This window comes from Narcine bancroftii, chromosome 4 (assembly GCF_036971445.1).
Source record: "Narcine bancroftii isolate sNarBan1 chromosome 4, sNarBan1.hap1, whole genome shotgun sequence".
NCBI classification, from domain to species: domain Eukaryota; kingdom Metazoa; phylum Chordata; class Chondrichthyes; order Torpediniformes; family Narcinidae; genus Narcine; species Narcine bancroftii.
Window position 1 is genome coordinate 106,459,429 of NC_091472.1, and position 16,853 is coordinate 106,476,281.

At 45.8% G+C, this 16,853-nt stretch overlaps 1 long non-coding RNA gene across 1 annotated transcript in view; it reads left to right on the forward strand.

The window, feature by feature from the left end:
- Positions 1 to 13,553, forward strand: part of LOC138760961 (uncharacterized) — a 35,389-nt gene extending 21,836 nt beyond the window's left edge. The window contains exons 2-3 of the long non-coding RNA XR_011355998.1: positions 9,081 to 9,150; positions 13,197 to 13,553. This is a non-coding gene — a long non-coding RNA (uncharacterized lncRNA). The remainder of the gene's footprint in view (positions 1 to 9,080; positions 9,151 to 13,196) is intronic.
- Positions 13,554 to 16,853: the final 3,300 nt, after the last annotated feature.

Here is a 16,853-nt window from a genome sequence, read left to right on the forward strand (position 1 = left end):
CTGGGGAGTCCAATGGACAAAAGAGGGGAGCAGAGTGAGGCTTGGCATGCCTGAGTTGCAGCGCTAGGCAGAGGAGCTGGAAGAAGAATCAATGGCTGCCTTTGTTACCCATAATCCCCCATGCAGCTGCATTTCCCAGAGTGGTTCCAGCTGTGTGGAGGATTATGGGTAACGATGACAGCCATTGTTTGGCACGCATGTTTGACATAACAGTGATGGACGGTACTACTGTACCAGTCTCCCTGCCTCCCTCAGCTCCAGAAGGCGGCACCCGACACTGCTCTTTATAAAAGCAACGCTGGAGCAGCCTTATAGGCTTTCTCAATAAAATGGAAGTCTGTCTTTTTACCCCCCCCCCCCCCCCCACCACCCCCCACCAAAGGAGCTGGCCTCAAAGTGGCGTTGCTCCATAAAAACATCTATTGATTATGAATGGATGGGACAGCATCTTTCCATCTCATTATTATGGCCCTTCTTGCAATAAGGGAGGCAAGGGCAACTACATGGGATTGGCCTGTTGGCCCATTTATTCCAAAGAGAGCAATAAAAGGATTTGGAGTCAAAGTAATGTTAAGAACTAAAGACCAGGCATGAAACACACCTTTGCAAAAATTGGAAATAGAGGGACTAACCAGAACATATAAAAAGTGTACCTTTTTCAGTTATACATTTGTCACATTTAGAAGAGAGAACAGAATTTAGCCAATTGGACTTTGGAATAGTGGGCCCGATGTGCTACCTTAAACTGTAATAATGAGTGTCTAGCACAAAGAGAGGATGAATACACTCGCTTCAAAATAGATTTTCATGTAGTTTCAGAAAATGGTTGTTGAAAATCCTGTTCCCATAGTTTTCTTTTTAAATTCTGTCTAGGGAACTATCTCTAGAATTTAGAAGTAATTCATAAATGTCAGACACCAGCCTTTTATAATTAAGTTGAAAATTATAAATCATCCCAATCATATTATCCCCCAACTTCGAAATAATAAAAAAAGTTGTGCTGAGGTATGTTAAATTTGGTGGATAAAGATTTTGAACAGTAAAAATATCTAAATATGAGGAATAACCGATATCTTAAACAAAAGTTTTAAAAAATACCTAAAATAGGACTAATTAATAAAAATCTATGGTTCCCAGTATGTTTCCTAAATTGAAACTAGATTCTTAATGTATTTCTAACAACAAAATGATTAGTTAATTAGGAGGCCAAAAAGGTAAAGATGCTCCACGCATAAAAAGAAGAGAATATTTTTTAGAGGATTTAATTTCTGGATTCATCCATCTTGAAACCCCTAAATTTACTTTACGATTAATCTAAAAAGTAATGTATTGTTGCGGCATGAGCAGTGAGAGAGACACAGCCACCACATTGAGGGTTGTTAACTACTGTTTTAAGGGCAGCGCTGGCTCGGTCACCTGGTGTGTGATGACATCACAGACGCTACCTGGGGCGCGCGCCATGCGGGAGATTCATCTGGGGAAGAAACCCCTGATGACGCCATCTTCCCAGGGCTTCCCCGGCCACGTGGCATCACAAGCGGGGCCGGTTCACCTTGAGTGAGTGCGCCACCACGTAACACCCCCCGCCCCAGAACCGGCTACGCGTCCTGCCGCTTGGGTGGGCGGCCCCGTCGCTTGGGCTTGGCTGTGTGCACCAGCTGAGATAAGTCCAGATGGGCCGCCTTCAGACGGTCCACTGTAAAATGTTCCTCCCTCCCCCCAATGTCTAGGGTGAAGGTTCCGTTGGTCCAGTGCAAGACATTGTACGACCCCTCGTACAGTCGCTGCAGCGGTGCACCCTGCGGCCCTCTTTGCACGAAAATGAACTGAGTCGAATCGAGTTCTTGGGGAGGTGGATTGGCCAGGTGTTGTGGTACTGGGGGTGGGGGAGCCAGGGAACCCAGTCTCCTGCGGAGGTCCACCAGTAGGTTTGTGTCGGTGGCTGCAGTTTCGGGGTCTGAGCCCAAAAACTCACCTGGTAGGGAAAGCGGTGTGCCGTACACCATCTCCACCACCGAGGCTTGTAGGTCCTCCTTGGATGTCGTCCTCATCCCGAGGAGGACCCAGGGTAGCTCATCCGTCCAATCTGGTCCGGAGAGCCTGGCCATGAGTGATGCCTTCAGGTGCCTGTGGAACCTCTCCACCAACCCGTTGGACTGCAGGTGGTATGCCATAGTGTGGTGGAGCTTCACCCCCCAGGAGTGTCACCATCTGGGTCCACAGGGCGGATGTGAAATGTGCACCCCTGTCGCTAGTAATGTGCTCTGGGTCTCCAAATGTGCCAGAGTCCTGGCACACGTCTCCACAGAGGCTTCCTTAATCGGGATAGCCTCAGGCCACCTTGTGGCGCAGTTGACCATCGTGAGGAGGTAACAAGCCTCCCTTGACATCGGCAGGGGTCCAACGATATCAACGTTGATGTGTTGGAACCTGCGAGCGGCTGAGTCAAAGTTCTGTATGGGAGCCTGCGTGTGTCGGTGGACTTTGGAGGTCTGGCACCTGGTTCAGTTCCTGGTGAGCTCTGTTACATCTCTCTTGAGCCCATGCCACACGAAACGCTCTGCGACCATACGCACTGTCATCTTCACAGCTGGGTGCTGAAGACCCTTTCTCTCCAGTGCGGCGGGACAACCGGACGCAGCGTACCTGTTGACATATCGAAGAGCAGTGTGTCCAGGATATGGGGCAACTGGACATACTCGAGTTTGAGGCCCAAGATGGCGGTCCGCAAGGCCTGCATCTCCGCAACGTTCCTCTGGGCCTGGAGCAGTTGAGCATAATCTAGGCCGGGGGCGAGAGTGTTGATGGCGGGTTGTGAGAGTGCATCCGCCACCACGTTGTCCTTACCAGCCCTGTGTTGGATGTCAGTCGTGAACTCCGACGTGTACGAGAGGTGGCGCTGTTTTCTGGCAGACCACAGATCCTTGGCCATTGCCAGTGCCTGGGTGAGGGGCTTGTGTTCCGTGAAGACTGTGAACGGCCTGCCCTCGAGGAAGTAGCAAAAGTGGCGGATGGCCAAGTACAGCGCCAGGAGCTCCCATTCGGAGGCGCTATATTTGAGTTCTGGTGGGCGCAGCTGCTTGCTGAAAAAGGCCAGCGGGCGCCAGTGTCCATCAAGCCACTGTTCCAGGATTCCCCCCCCCCCCCCCACTGCCATAGCTGAGGCGTCCATGGAGAGTGCCGTGTGCGCCTCTGGCTGTGGGTGCACTGGTAGTGTCACATTGGCTAGGGCCTCCTTCGTCGCGACAAAAGCCTTATTTGCCTCTTCCGGCCAGGATAGAGCCTTTTCTTTGATGGCTATCAGTGTGAACAATGAGCACATGGTGCAACCAGCTCTGGGGATGAAACGATGGTAAAAGTTCACCATCCCCACGAACTCCTGAAGGCCTTTTAGGGTGGGGGGTTTGGGAAACATTGCACGGCCACCACCTTCTCCAGCGCTGGTGCGGCCCCAGCCGCTGATATGGTGTTCCCCAAGAATTGGAGGGTCTCCTTGCCGAACTGACATTTGGCCATGTTAACCGTGAGGCCAAAATCCACCAGGCAAGCAAAGAGGGTGTGGCGGTGGGCTTTGTGTTCATCGTGACTGCAACTGGCAATGAGTATATCATCCAGGTAAATTAACACAGAGACCAAATCCCTCCCTACTGCGTCAATGAGGCGCTGGAACATTTGGGCCATCTTCTTTAGGCTGAAGGGCATACGCAGGAACTCGAAGAGGCCGAAAGGGGTGATAATGGCCGTCTTACCCACATCGTCTGGATCCTCCGGGATTTGATGGTATCCCCGTACAAAGTCCATCTTGGAGAAGATCCGTGCACCGTGGAGGTTGGCAGAGAAATCCTGTATGTGGGGCACCGGGTATCTGTTGGGGGTGGTTGCTTCGTTCAACCGAAGATAGTCCCCGCATGGTCTCCAGCCCCCAGATGATTTCGGGACCAAATGGAGCAGTGATTCCCAGGCACTGTCTGAGCACCTGATGATTCCGAGTTCTTGGAGTCTGGAGAACTCCTCCTTTGCTTGCTGGAGCTTCTCATGTGGTAGCCGTCTGGATTAGCATGCAGCGGAGGGTCTTGAGTGGCGATGTGGTGGAAGACCCCATGCTGGGGCATGGCAGTGTTGAACCATGGCTCTAGGATGGCAGGGAACTTGCAGAGAATGTCGGCGAACTCATCTCTGGCAGCGGCTATGGCAGCAATTTCGGGCCTGGAGGAATCTGCTGTGTCCAGTCGTGTGGAGTGGAACGTTCAGCTGTTGACCAGCCTCTTGTCCTTCATGTCGACCAGGAGACCGTGAGCCCTCAGGAAGTTGGCCCCAACAGCACAGTGCCCATGGAGGCTAGTATGAACCTCCAGTGGAACTTCTCCCTCCCAATCTGTGGGTGCCGTAGGTCCTGATGGTGGAGCCGTTGGCCGCCCTCAAGGTTGGTCCGCAAGATCGGGTGTGAAGTGCCAGTTGATGAAGTAGACAAACACGATATGGTCAAACAATAATCATGTTTTTTATTACAGAAACTCATGGTACAATAATGAAAGACAATAGGTACATATACAGTTATACTGAAGGGGAGTGTCCTTAACAGTAGAGATAATGCACAGCCAATGTTAGTACAGCAAAGCTTGCTAGAGGGGAGACATTCATGATGAAGCGTGAAATGTGGTCAAACTGAAGGTAGAGTACATCGTTAATAACATTATTATTAACAGTATGGAATAACAGAGGGACTTTGGAGTCCAAATCAATGGACCTCTCAATGTTACTATACAGGTTGATAGGGCAGTTAAAAAAGTTTATGGTATGCTGGCCAAAAGCCGTGAAGTAATGTTGCAGTTCTATAAAACTCTGGTTAGACCACACTTGGAATATTGTGTTAAATTCTGGTCACCTCCTTACAGGACAGATGTGGAAGCTATGGAGAGGGTGCAGAGGAGATTTATCAGGATTTTGCCTGGATTAGAGAATATGTCTTATGAGGTAAAGTTAATAGAGCTAAGGCTTTTTTTCTTTGGAGTGAAGAAGGATGTGAGGTGAATTTATAGTGGTCGACATGATTGAGAGGAGATGTCAAGGGTAAATTTTTTACTCAGAGGTAAGTGAGTGCCTGGAATACATTGCCAAGGTGGTGGTGGAGGCTGCTACAATTGGGACAGGCACATGGATGCAAGACAAATAGATGGTTATGGGTGTGAGGTAGGGAAGATTTAGTTTGTTGAGTAGGTTTATATTGGTTGACACAACATCATGGGTCAAATGGCCTGTATTGTTCTGTGATGTTCTATGGTCTATCAGGATGCTCTTCATTGACTACAGTTCAGCATTCAACAGTATCATCCCCTCAAAACTAATCGGCGAACTCCAAGACCTGGGCCTGAATACCCCACTGTGTAATTGGATCCTGGATTTCCTTACCTCCAGACCCCAGTCAGTGCAGATTGGCAAGAACATCACTTCCACAATCTCCATCAGCCCCAGAACACCAAAGGTGATGCATACTTATTCCCTGATCTACTCGCTTTACATCCATGACTGTGTGGTTCAGTATGACAACAGCATCTACAAATTCCTTGATGATACCACAGTCGTGGGTATATAGAAAGGAGCGATAAGTCAGCATATGGAGGGAGATTAAAAATGTGGCTGAATGATGCACTAACAACAGCCTCACACTCAGTGTCACCAAGACCAAGGAATTGGTTGTAGACTTTAGGAAGGGAAAACCAGAGGTGTACAATCCCGTGATCACTAGGGGATCAGAAGTGGACAGGGTGAGCAAATGTAAATTCTTGGGAGTCATTATTTTGGAGGATCTTTCCTAGACTCAACATACTAATGTCATCATTAAGAAAGCACATCAGCACCTCTATTTCTTCATGAGTTTGCGGAGGTTTGGTGTGACATTGGAAATGCTGTAGAACTTCTACAGATGTGAGGTGGAAAGTGTGCTAACTGGCTGCATGGGAGCACCAATACCACTGAGCAGAAAGTCCCACAATAGGTAGTGGACAAAGCTTCATACATCATATGCAAAACTCTCCCCATTTTTGAGAAAATCTACATGAAATGCTGCTGTCAGAGAACAGGAGCAATCATCATGGACCCAGGAATGCTCTTTTCTCACCTCTGTAGCGGTGTAGGTGCCACAAGACTCATGTTACCAGGCTCAGGTTCAGTTCCTACCCCTCCTACAACAGACTCAATCTGAGGCTCATTTAAGGACTCCTACTTTGCACATATTTATTATTGAATGCAGTAAAGCCACTAGTATCCAGTACCTATTGGGATTGGTAGATGCTGAATGAGAATTTGCCATTTGTTTGAAACTGTGTGTTGGATGAATTGGCGAACTGACCACTTGGGGACACCCTTTATAACTTTTGTATTTTTTACTTATTTATTTTCCATGATTTTTTGCCGATTGCTTGAGGCTGCCAGTTACTTGAATTCCAGATAATGGGGATTTTACTCTATTTTTTAAAAATGCATTGCACAATCAGTTTGTTTACATTTATTTGTTTATCTTTTTATCTTTTGTATATGTATCTTTCTTCTTGAGTACAGTTTACAGTTACATACAAGCAGAAATTCTGCCGAGTCCACAGGATAAAGGATCTCAGGGTTTTATGTGATGTCATGTATGGACTCTGACCATAAATTTGAACTTTGAATTAACTGAGAGCTGCACATTACCACTTCATGTTCGTAAGTGGCAATAGAATCAAAGAAAGATGATGAATGTGTATGAAAAAACGGGCACATGGAAATAGGGAGTGGAAATGGGACTGATGGGATTAAGCTGATGGGAGATCAAGATAGTCTTCTAGGTGAGGAAGTGAGATGCACTGTGTGTTGAACTCAACATACTTCAATAATAATAGTTAATTGCTCTTGTGAATAATTTATCCTTGGGTGTTGGGAAGATAGCGTTAGAATTTCCTATGATGTTGGGTCAGGAAGGAATCAGAGGCTCTTCAATTTCCAGTGACCACAATACAGCTGACAGTTAGATTTAAACAGGCAATGTAGACTTCACTTCAGTCAATAAAAAAAAAACTGCAGGAAGTGTGCAATGCCAGACAATATGAAATAAAGCCAGTGATGTGACATTGCAATGTTTTCAAAGTTGTTTTCTTTCACTGAAGCTCTGCTGTGAATGTCAGAATCTGTAAGTGGTATGAAGTGCAGGTCACTTGTAATTCATTTGGGTGCAACACAGCAAAGGCTTGTTTGCATCCATTTAAAAGCCTTCTTAAGGCATGGCAGAGGTGCCCTCTTGTGTTAGTAGCTCTGGCTCCTGTTTGATGTTGATTTAAGTTAGAGGTCTCCAAAGTGGTTGATATTGACCCAAGATAAAGATCAATGGGACTATCCAGGAGGTCGATAAATGCAGGGGGTCAATAACACTGGGGAGTGCCTCCCCATTCCCTCACCCAGTCCAGCACAGCTGCCACCACACTCTTTCTCCCCCTCTCCACCCGCAAGCATGGGGTGGGGGAGGGGGGCTTACCTGCCATGAACCTTTGTGTGCTACCATCGTGCTTCCCTCTCATCGTGCATGCGCCAGCTGGCATTTTGAGTGTTGCTATCATATTTCCCCTTCATTGTGCATGTGCTGGCCGGCCACGCACAGCCTGCGTACCCCGGGACTTTTCATTTATCAGTTAAGTGCTCTTTTTACCCCTTAATTTGTCTTCTATTTGGGGGTGTAGGGCCTATACCCCCAAAATGGAGGACAAATTAATATCTGGTTCGAGGTGGTGCTGGACGTAGGACAAAAGACTCAAAAGCCTGTTTCTGACCTAAAACCAGATATCTGGCCACCCTACCCAGCACCCCCACCCCCATCCAGCCCTCCCCCCCTCAGCCCCCGTCCAGCCCATACCTCTCCTGTCCTGTTCAACACCGAGATTCCAAGCCTGGGGGTCGATAAGGGACTACTCAGTCCCTGAAGGGGTCGATGGCCTAAAAATTTTGGGGACTCCTGATTTAAGTTGAACTCAGAGATAGAAGTGGAATTGTGCTTGCTTCTTTAAAGGAAGTTTTTTTTCCCTGTGGCCTGTTGCAATGCACTGGTCTTATTTTGCATAAGTTATTAGTGAAGTGCTCCAGGAAGACGTTGCTTCAATCAGCAGGCTACACAAAGAAGCATTTTGAGTCTTAAAGCATGTGGTATCCAGAAGCCATTTGAGGGTGAGTCAGCCTCTGGTACCAGGCTAGATTTAAAATTACAGTGCCACTCAATCTTTTTATGAGAGCTGGTAACCCAACTCCCAATAGCTTAGCTTGTACTATATGGCATGCAATTAAGCTTTTTGGAATTAGTAAGATCCTTGCATTGCATTTGAACTAAGTCAACTTAGTGTTTTGTCACAAACGAAAAAAAAATTGAAGAGGAAAATGAGCCTTGATTGTTATTTCAGAGCTCTAGCTGTGATGTTTCTTTTATTGTAATAAAGAAACTTGAGTACTTTAAAACAACTTTACTTTATTAGCTATAGAACTCATGGCCATGTGGAGGCATCCACCTTGAATCCCACCGAGCTGCAACAAACCGGTCTCCAACTCCCTCTACTGGTAATACTCTATCACTACATCCCCTTTCCTTGAGAAGCTTAATCTAAAATGTGATACACTAATACAGTATTCATTTCAATTTAAAGTTCAACACAAATGTAAACATCAGCAGAATAAACGTTTTAAATGTGCACTTCTTTTTTACACATTCAGTCTGTCAGGTGCTTTGACAATGCATGTGGATCTTCTTAACACAGGTGCTTGTGTCAGTTCTGTTGGTCCACCACTATCTAGCACTGGTGGTGTTTTCTTCGTTGCTGTGCAGGCTGATCTTCTGCATTTGTCTGTTCCTGTAGTGTCTCTTGTGTTTTCAGCAGGCTCTTTTGATTCCTCCTCAGTATTTGACCATCCTCTGTTCTAACAGTGTAGGATCTTGGATTTACTTCCTCCAGAATTGTAGCCTTTTTGTCCCAAGTGTTTGAATCTCTGAGTCTCACTGTGTCGTGTTGTACCCGTGGCCCTAAGCTTTTTGCCGACTTGACATTGTTTGCTTTTTGTCTCTATTGCAGACACTTTTGTATCCGTTCAACATCTTCGATATGTCCGTTCTTGATTGGGTCCGCAGAGTAGAGAAGTGTGGTGAGTGTCTATGTCCTATCAGAAGCTCAGTAGGTGACATGCCATGTTCAAGTGGCTAAACTCTGTAACTCTGTAGAGCTAGATACAGATCTGAGCCACAGTCTAGTGCTTTCTTGAGCAACTGTTTAACATGTGAACTCCTTTCTCTCCTTTACCACTTGACTGTGGATGCAGAGGTCTTGAAGTTGTATGTAGAAAATCATACTCTTCTGCAAAATTCTGGAATTCTCTGCAGGTGTAGTATGGTCCATTGTCACTGTATATAGTTTGAGGAATTTCATGTCTTACAAAGATCAATTTCATATATTTTATCACACAAGCAACAGACATCTTAGGAAGCAGTGCAATCTCTGGATAGTTTGATAGATAGTGAATAACTAGCAAGTAATTATTTCCATTAATGTGGAACAGATCAGTCCCAACATTCTGCCATGGCTCTGCTGGTACATCAGTTATGATCATGGGTTCCTTTGCCTGCTTTGCGTGATGTTTCAAACAGGTCTCACAGCTGGAAATCATCCTGCCAATGTGAGCATTTATCCCTGGCCAATAAACAATAGTTCTGGCCCACCTCTTGCATTTTTCCATTCCCAGGTGGGCCTCATGCACCCTTTTCAGTATCTCTCGTTGCAGTGATTGAGGAACAAAAATTCTGCTCTCTCTGAGTAGAAGCCCATTGACAACACTCAGCTTACTTCTGATGTGGTAGTATGGCTGACATTCACCTCTTAGCCATCCTTCATTCAGATTCTTGATGATCTTCTGCAGAACTGTGTCCTTTTTGGTTTCAGATTGATCTGCTTGAATTTCATGTCAGATATAGGAAGAGATTCAGTGATCTGATTCATGTGGAGATTCACATCTGTCTCTGTGGAACTCTCATTGTGTGCTTCACACTGCATCATTTCCCTAGACAACACATCAGCTAACACAATAAGTTTGCCTCATGTGCACACTGTTACGCCTCACTAACAGCAATTGAGAGATGCATAAACAGAAGGGTTAAGTTTAGCACAAAATTTATTAACAAATTAACAACAGAATTACCTCAATAAAGTTAACCCCTGAACATAAGCCTTTATGGCGACTCTACATTAATGACAGCTATTTATAAGGTTTATGTGGGGGGGGGGGGGGGAACACAGCCCATTACAGTCCAAGCTTAAAATGCCCCAAAAGAAAACTCCCAAAACAAAACCTCGTCAGTCATGTCAAATCCATCAGCCAAAAGGGAACAACTTGCAGAGTCTTGTCTCCAGGCTTGGGATTCTTAGTTTAATTGCACGCAGGTCTTTAAGTTGGACGTGGAGACAGATGGCTGTGATCACTGTAGACTTATGACTTTCCTGAGTTTTGAATGCGGCAACGACCACCTTGATTTCTTCACATGGGAATTTTCACCCAGTGACCTCCTAGTCACTATACAAGGTTCATGCCCCCGAAGCCCACTTTAGGGTTAATAAGTCACACAGAGCTTCCCCTCTAAACACCCTGTCTTGGATCATCAAGTGACTCCTGTCACATGAAGTTCTCCTCTTGGAAGGGGTCTGGGGAAGCCCAGGTTGGTCACACACATATCTGGGTATCAAAGTGGCGCAAACTGCTGTCATGACAACAGTGCTGGCACCCGCAGCCAAAGTAATTCAGTCTCCTTTCTCCTACTGAAACTACTGGGTAAGTACATGACATTTTGACTGACTGCCCTCCAACCAATCAACAAACCCATTCAACAACTCAGCATGCTGAGCTCTTCAACTGCCTTGGTGCATGACTTCAGCTCCCCTATTGGTGGAGAGAAGTTGACAGTAGTGGTTGCACTCTCCGCAAGCTCACCAGCTTCCAGTGTGTAGCTCTTGTGTTTTTGACAGCTGTCAGTTTTTCCCAGTGCTACTTCAGTGCTTCACAGCAGCACACAATCCTTTCTTTCCCCTGTAGGTTCAGTTCTGTCCCTGGTCCTAAAACAAAATTGTCCAGGGTCCATAACAACACCAATTCAAAGTCATAATGTTGTAGTTTCATCATCAGTCTTTGGATTTGCGGTGACATTTCAGAGATTTTTCTTTATTATGGTTATTAATAGCTTGTGCTGCCATGAATGTTGGTAGATCATACACATAACTGTGGAATTTCTCGTCCATTGACCAGACCTACACACCCTTTCTCTATCTGTGCATATCGACATTCAGATGTTGTCATCGTCCTTAATGCGTTTGCTATTGACCTCCAATCTTCTCCCACAGCCTGAAGTGATACAGTATCTTTGAAGCATCCGTAGACATGTTCGTCCTTCTGGATGCGTCAAAAAATGTCAAAAGCTCTGCTTCTGCAGTTAGAATGGTTTTCATTCATCCCCATTCTTCCTCATGATTGGCCAACCACTTGAATTCATATTTGTCCGGTAAAAACTTCCTGAGGTACATTGATTTGGAAGACAGGTTTGGTATGAATTTACCAATTAAATCAATCATTCCCAGCATTCTCAATATGCCTTTTTTTTTTGTCAGTGTGTCTGGGTATCTCTAAAATTCCTTTCACTTTGCTCTTGTCTGGCTCCACTCCTGCCTCTGACAGTTCATCTCCCAGAAAGGTGATTTCTTTCACACAAAACTGCCCCCCACCCATGCAACTAGATCCTTGACTTTATGACATGTAGTCTGTGATACACACTATCAATGACTCAAAAAAACATGAGTGAGGAACGATAGGCTTTAACACACATTAGATTTCAGATGGCCAAACTCCATGTGCTCGAATAAATGGAAGGGGGCAGGGAGTTCAACCTCAATGGCCAGGTCATGGGGGAGCGTTTACACTGGGGTCGAGTCATCAGTGGGCGGGCCAGCCACCTATGTACAGAGTAGCAGCAGTATATACATAGCACTACATTAACCCCATCTTTAAAAAAAACAAGACCCAGTCCTAGAGGTTCAGCTGGTCAGGTGGCTTCCTCTGCCTCTGTGACCTGTGCAGCTCCACTGGGGGTGTACTGGTCGGCTCAGTTGTTGGTCGGGTGTCTTGAGGCGCGGGGGGGGGGGGTAAAAAGCTGTTGGTCTAGGGGGTGGGGTCTGGTTATCGGTCTAGGGGGTGGGGTCTGGTTGTCGGTGGGGGCGGTCATGATGGTTGTCTTGGCAGGGCGAGTGTAGATCACGTATTATCATTTTATAATTTGATAACTGAGTTCCCATAAATTTCCTCAAGCCTTCTCATAAATCTTTTCCTTCCTTCCTCCCAAAATAAGAATGCAAACTGTTTTTGCTGAATCACACCATTTATGCATTACATGGACCTTTGTGTACTATTATTAAGTGCCTCTGGAAAGGCATCAATGTATTTCTAAACTTGACCTCATATATTTTGGATGAGGAGTTTGTCAAGTAAAAGTGAGAAGAACACAGTTTGAGAGAGTGAGGTGTATCATTTGAACAACTAAGATATTTTAGCAATTTAACCTCAAACTGAAAAAATATGGAACAAATCTTTCAAATTTCTTTCCTGGTGTAAATGTGTATGCATTTAAAAAAATTTTAAATGAAAGATAGACTGATATTTGTATACCTCCTGTTATCTTAGTAAAGTACATAATGCTCAGTGACAACTACTTACTTGTAATTGTGTTCGCTAAGAATCATAGATCATTACAGCACAGAAACAGGGCCTTCAGCCCTTCTAGTCTGAACTGAACTATTATTCTGCCTTGTCCCACTGATCTGCACCTGGACCTTATCCCTTCATTCCAGTCTCATCCATGTATCATTCAAAATTTTTATTAAATGTTAAGATTGAGCCTGCATTTACTGGATGGCAGTTTGTTCCACACTCACACCACTCTGCATGAAGAAATTCCCCTTGATATTCCCTTTAAACTTTTCCCTTTTCACTCTTAACCCATGTTCTCTAGTTTTTATTTGACCTAACCTCTCTGGGAAAGGCCTGCCTGCATTTACTCCATCTATACCCACTATAATGTGTATTTATTTTAAAATAAAGTTACATTATTTATTTATCCTATTCTATAATTTTTTGAGGAAATTTATTTTGTTTTACAGTAACTATGAAAGTACGGAATTGTGCAAAATCCCATCTGCTTCATTGATCCTCTGAAGGGAGAATCCTGCAAAGAGGGAAATCAACTCTCATTATCTATCCTGGACCATGTGCAGCCTCCAACTCAGCAATCTGGATAGCTCCTAACTTCCCTCTGCCGTGACCTAAAAGCTATTCAGTTCACGAAGAATCAGGGAGGATAAGAAATAGCTGCATTGCCAAAATCACTCACATCCTGTGAACAGATAAAAAAGATAATTGCATAATACATTGACCAAAGTAACAACACAAACAAGAATCAACCTCCATCCTGTTCATCACAAATTCAGGTACACAGATCAAATGTAATTAAATTATAATGAAACTTTCAGTAATGTTCATTCCAATTTTGCATTCCTGCAAATACTAAAGAACAATACAATTTAACAATACAACACAGTAGGTCCTTCTGGCCCATGAAAGGCGTGCTGCCCAATTACACCAAATTTACCTACCAACCCTATACATTTTTGGAATGTGGGAGGAAACCAGAACACCCGGAGAAAACCCACGCTAGTCATTGGGAGAACATACAAACTCTTTAGACAGCTGAGGATTTAGGATTTGAACCCGCATCACTGGCACAGCAATCTTTGGCTTGGCTTCGCGGATGAAGATTTATGGAGGGGGCAAAAGTCCACGTTAGCTGCAGGCTCGTTTGTGGCTGACAAGTCCGATGCGGGACAGGGAGACACAGTTGCAGCGGCTGCAGGGGAAAATTGGTTGGTTGGAGTTGGGTGTTTCCTCCTTTGCCTTTTGTCAGTGAGGTGGACTCTGCGGTCTTCTTCAAAGGAGGTTGCTGCCCGCCAAACTGTGAGGCGCCAAGATGCACGGTTTGAGGCGATATCAGCCCACTGGCGGTGGTCAATGTGGCAGGCACCAAGAGATTTCTTTAGGCAGTCCTTGTACCTTTTCTTTGGTGCACCTCTGTCACGGTGGCCAGTGGAGAGCTCGCCATATAACACGATCTTGGGAAGGCGATGGTCCTCCATTCTGGAGACGTGACCCACCCAGCGCAGCTGGATCTTCAGCAGCGTGGACTCGATGCTGTCGACCTCTGCCATCTCGAGTACTTCGACGTTAGGGATGAAAGCGCTCCAATGGATGTTGAGGATGGAGCGGAAACAACGCTGGTGGAAGCGTTCTAGGAGCCGTAGGTGATGCCGGTAGAGGACCCATGATTCGGAGCCGAACAGGAGTGTGGATATGACAACAGCTCTGTATACGCTTATCTTTGTGAGGTTTTTCAGTTGGTTGTTTTTTCAGACTCTTTTGTGTAGTTTTCCAAAGGCGCTATTTGCCTTGGCGAGTCTGTTGTCTATCTCGTTGTCGATCCTTGCATCTGATGAAATGGTGCAGCCGAGATAGGTAAACTGGTTGATCATTTTGAGTTTTGTGTGCCCGATGGAGATGTGGGGGGGCTGGTCGTCATGGTGGGGAGCTGGCTGATGGAGGACCTCAGTTTTCTTCAGGCTGACTTCCAAGCCAAACATTTTGGCAGTTTCCGCAAAGCAGGACGTCAAGCGCTGAAGAGCTGGCTCTGAATGGGCAACTAAAGCGGCATCGTCTGCAAAGAGTAGTTCATGGACAAGTTTCTCTTGTGCCTTGGTGTGAGCTTGCAGGCGCCTCAGATTGAAGAGACTGCCATCCGTGCGGTACCGGATGTAAACAGCGTCTTCACTGTTGAGGTCTTTCATGGCTTGGTTCAGCATCATTCTGAAGAAGATTGAAAAGAGGGTTGGTGCGAGAACACAGCCTTGCTTCACGCCATTGTTAATGGAGAAGGGTTCAGAGAGCTCATTGCTGTATCTGACCCGACCTTGTTGATTTTCGTGCAGTTGGATAATCATGTTGAGGAACTTTGGGGGACATCCGATGCGCTCTAGTATTTGCCAAAGCCCTTTCCTGCTCACGGTGTCGAAGGCTTTGGTGAGGTCAACAAAGGTGATGTAGAGTCCTTTGTTTTGTTTTGTTCTCTGCACTTTTCTTGGAGCTGTCTGAGGGCAAAGACCATGTCAGTAGTTCCTCTGTTTGCGCGAAAGCCGCACTGTGATTCTGGGAGAATCTGTTCCGTGTGTGCAATGTGTGGACAACAAGCCAACTCCTCCTCTCCTGTTCGCAGAACCACACATTTCAGTACATTTGGCTTCAATGTCATGGTGCTCTCTCTCAGTAACGGAAAAACCTGGTCATCAGATGCAAGGTTCTATCAGTACTACTGTAAGTGTGGCCCATCCACCACACCTCAGCCCTGGCAGTCACCAGAGCAGTCTTCCAGTTCACATGTGTATCCAGGATGGAAAGGGTCTGAAGGGACCAGACGACATGGGCAAGGGGACATCCAACGTGGACCTCATCTTGATGACTACCTTCATGTATGGCTGTTATATTGACAATAACCACACCAGCAGTGTGAGTATAAGACAGCTTTAATAAACTAATATATACACTAAGAGGTCTTGTCTCTCTGCAAGATGAACCTGGAAGGCGAGACTGTAGCTCTGGACTGCTTTATATACAAGGTCACTGGGATGACCCCTGGTGACCTAGTGATGTAATTACATATCACCACAGCTGTATCAGACTGTGCATGGAACCAAAGTACGTGGGTACCAAGTGCCTCTGTGCTGAGTTCTACCTGCCCCAGGTGTTGTGAAGGATGAACCTAGCCCCGTTGCTGTTCAATGTCCCACTCAGCTACTCTTTGCCACAAACATATCCTTCTTGAAAAAGTTTTACCATACACCTTTAACCACAAAGCCATCTGGCCATGGACAGCACGGAACAACTTGCAAATAGCGGGAGACTAGTACTCGATGACACGGTGTGGTGATTCCCTGAGCAGACCGTCCAGGTCATCTGGCAAAATGCCTCATTGCCAGTGCTCACAAATAAGTTCCAGGACTTGGCCTGGCTGGCAGTAATACGTGTCCTCCCGGTCAAATCTTTCCAGATCAACTGGAACATCACCCACAACACATGTTGTCCCTGAGATGACTCCAGTGGAGTGCCATCCATTTCTTTGCCGAAAGCAGATTTGCTATAAGTGTGTGAAGAAGGATGCAAGGGACCATGCCACTTTTCATCCCAAGCAGCAGCATGACAGAGGACTCTCTGATTTATGGGCTTTTTTCCAGGAACACGCACAGAATCAATTATCCAGAACTGCTGGAAGACCATCAGCTTGGTGAAAGATGCCCTTTGGTCCGTCCGAAACGCACTAGATCACCTGGACAACAGCAATACCCCCATCAGGGTGCTTTTCATCGATTATAGCTCAGCTTTCAACATCATCATCATCCCCTCAGCTTCAAAACTTTGGCATCTGTACCTCCCCTTTGATTTCCTCATCAGAAGACCACAGTCAGTGCAGATCAGTAACAACCTCCCCCTTACTGACAATCAACACAGGCGCACCTCAAGGATGCATGCTTAGCCCACTGCTTTCTTTACTCTCTCTACACCCATGATTGTTTGGCTTGGTACAATTCAAATGCCATCTTCAAATTTGCTGAGGACACCATAGTTGCTGGCAAAATCATAGATAGCAATGAGGAAGCATGCAAGTGTGAGAATCATCAGCTGGTTAGTTGAGTGGTATCAAAACAACAACCTTGCCC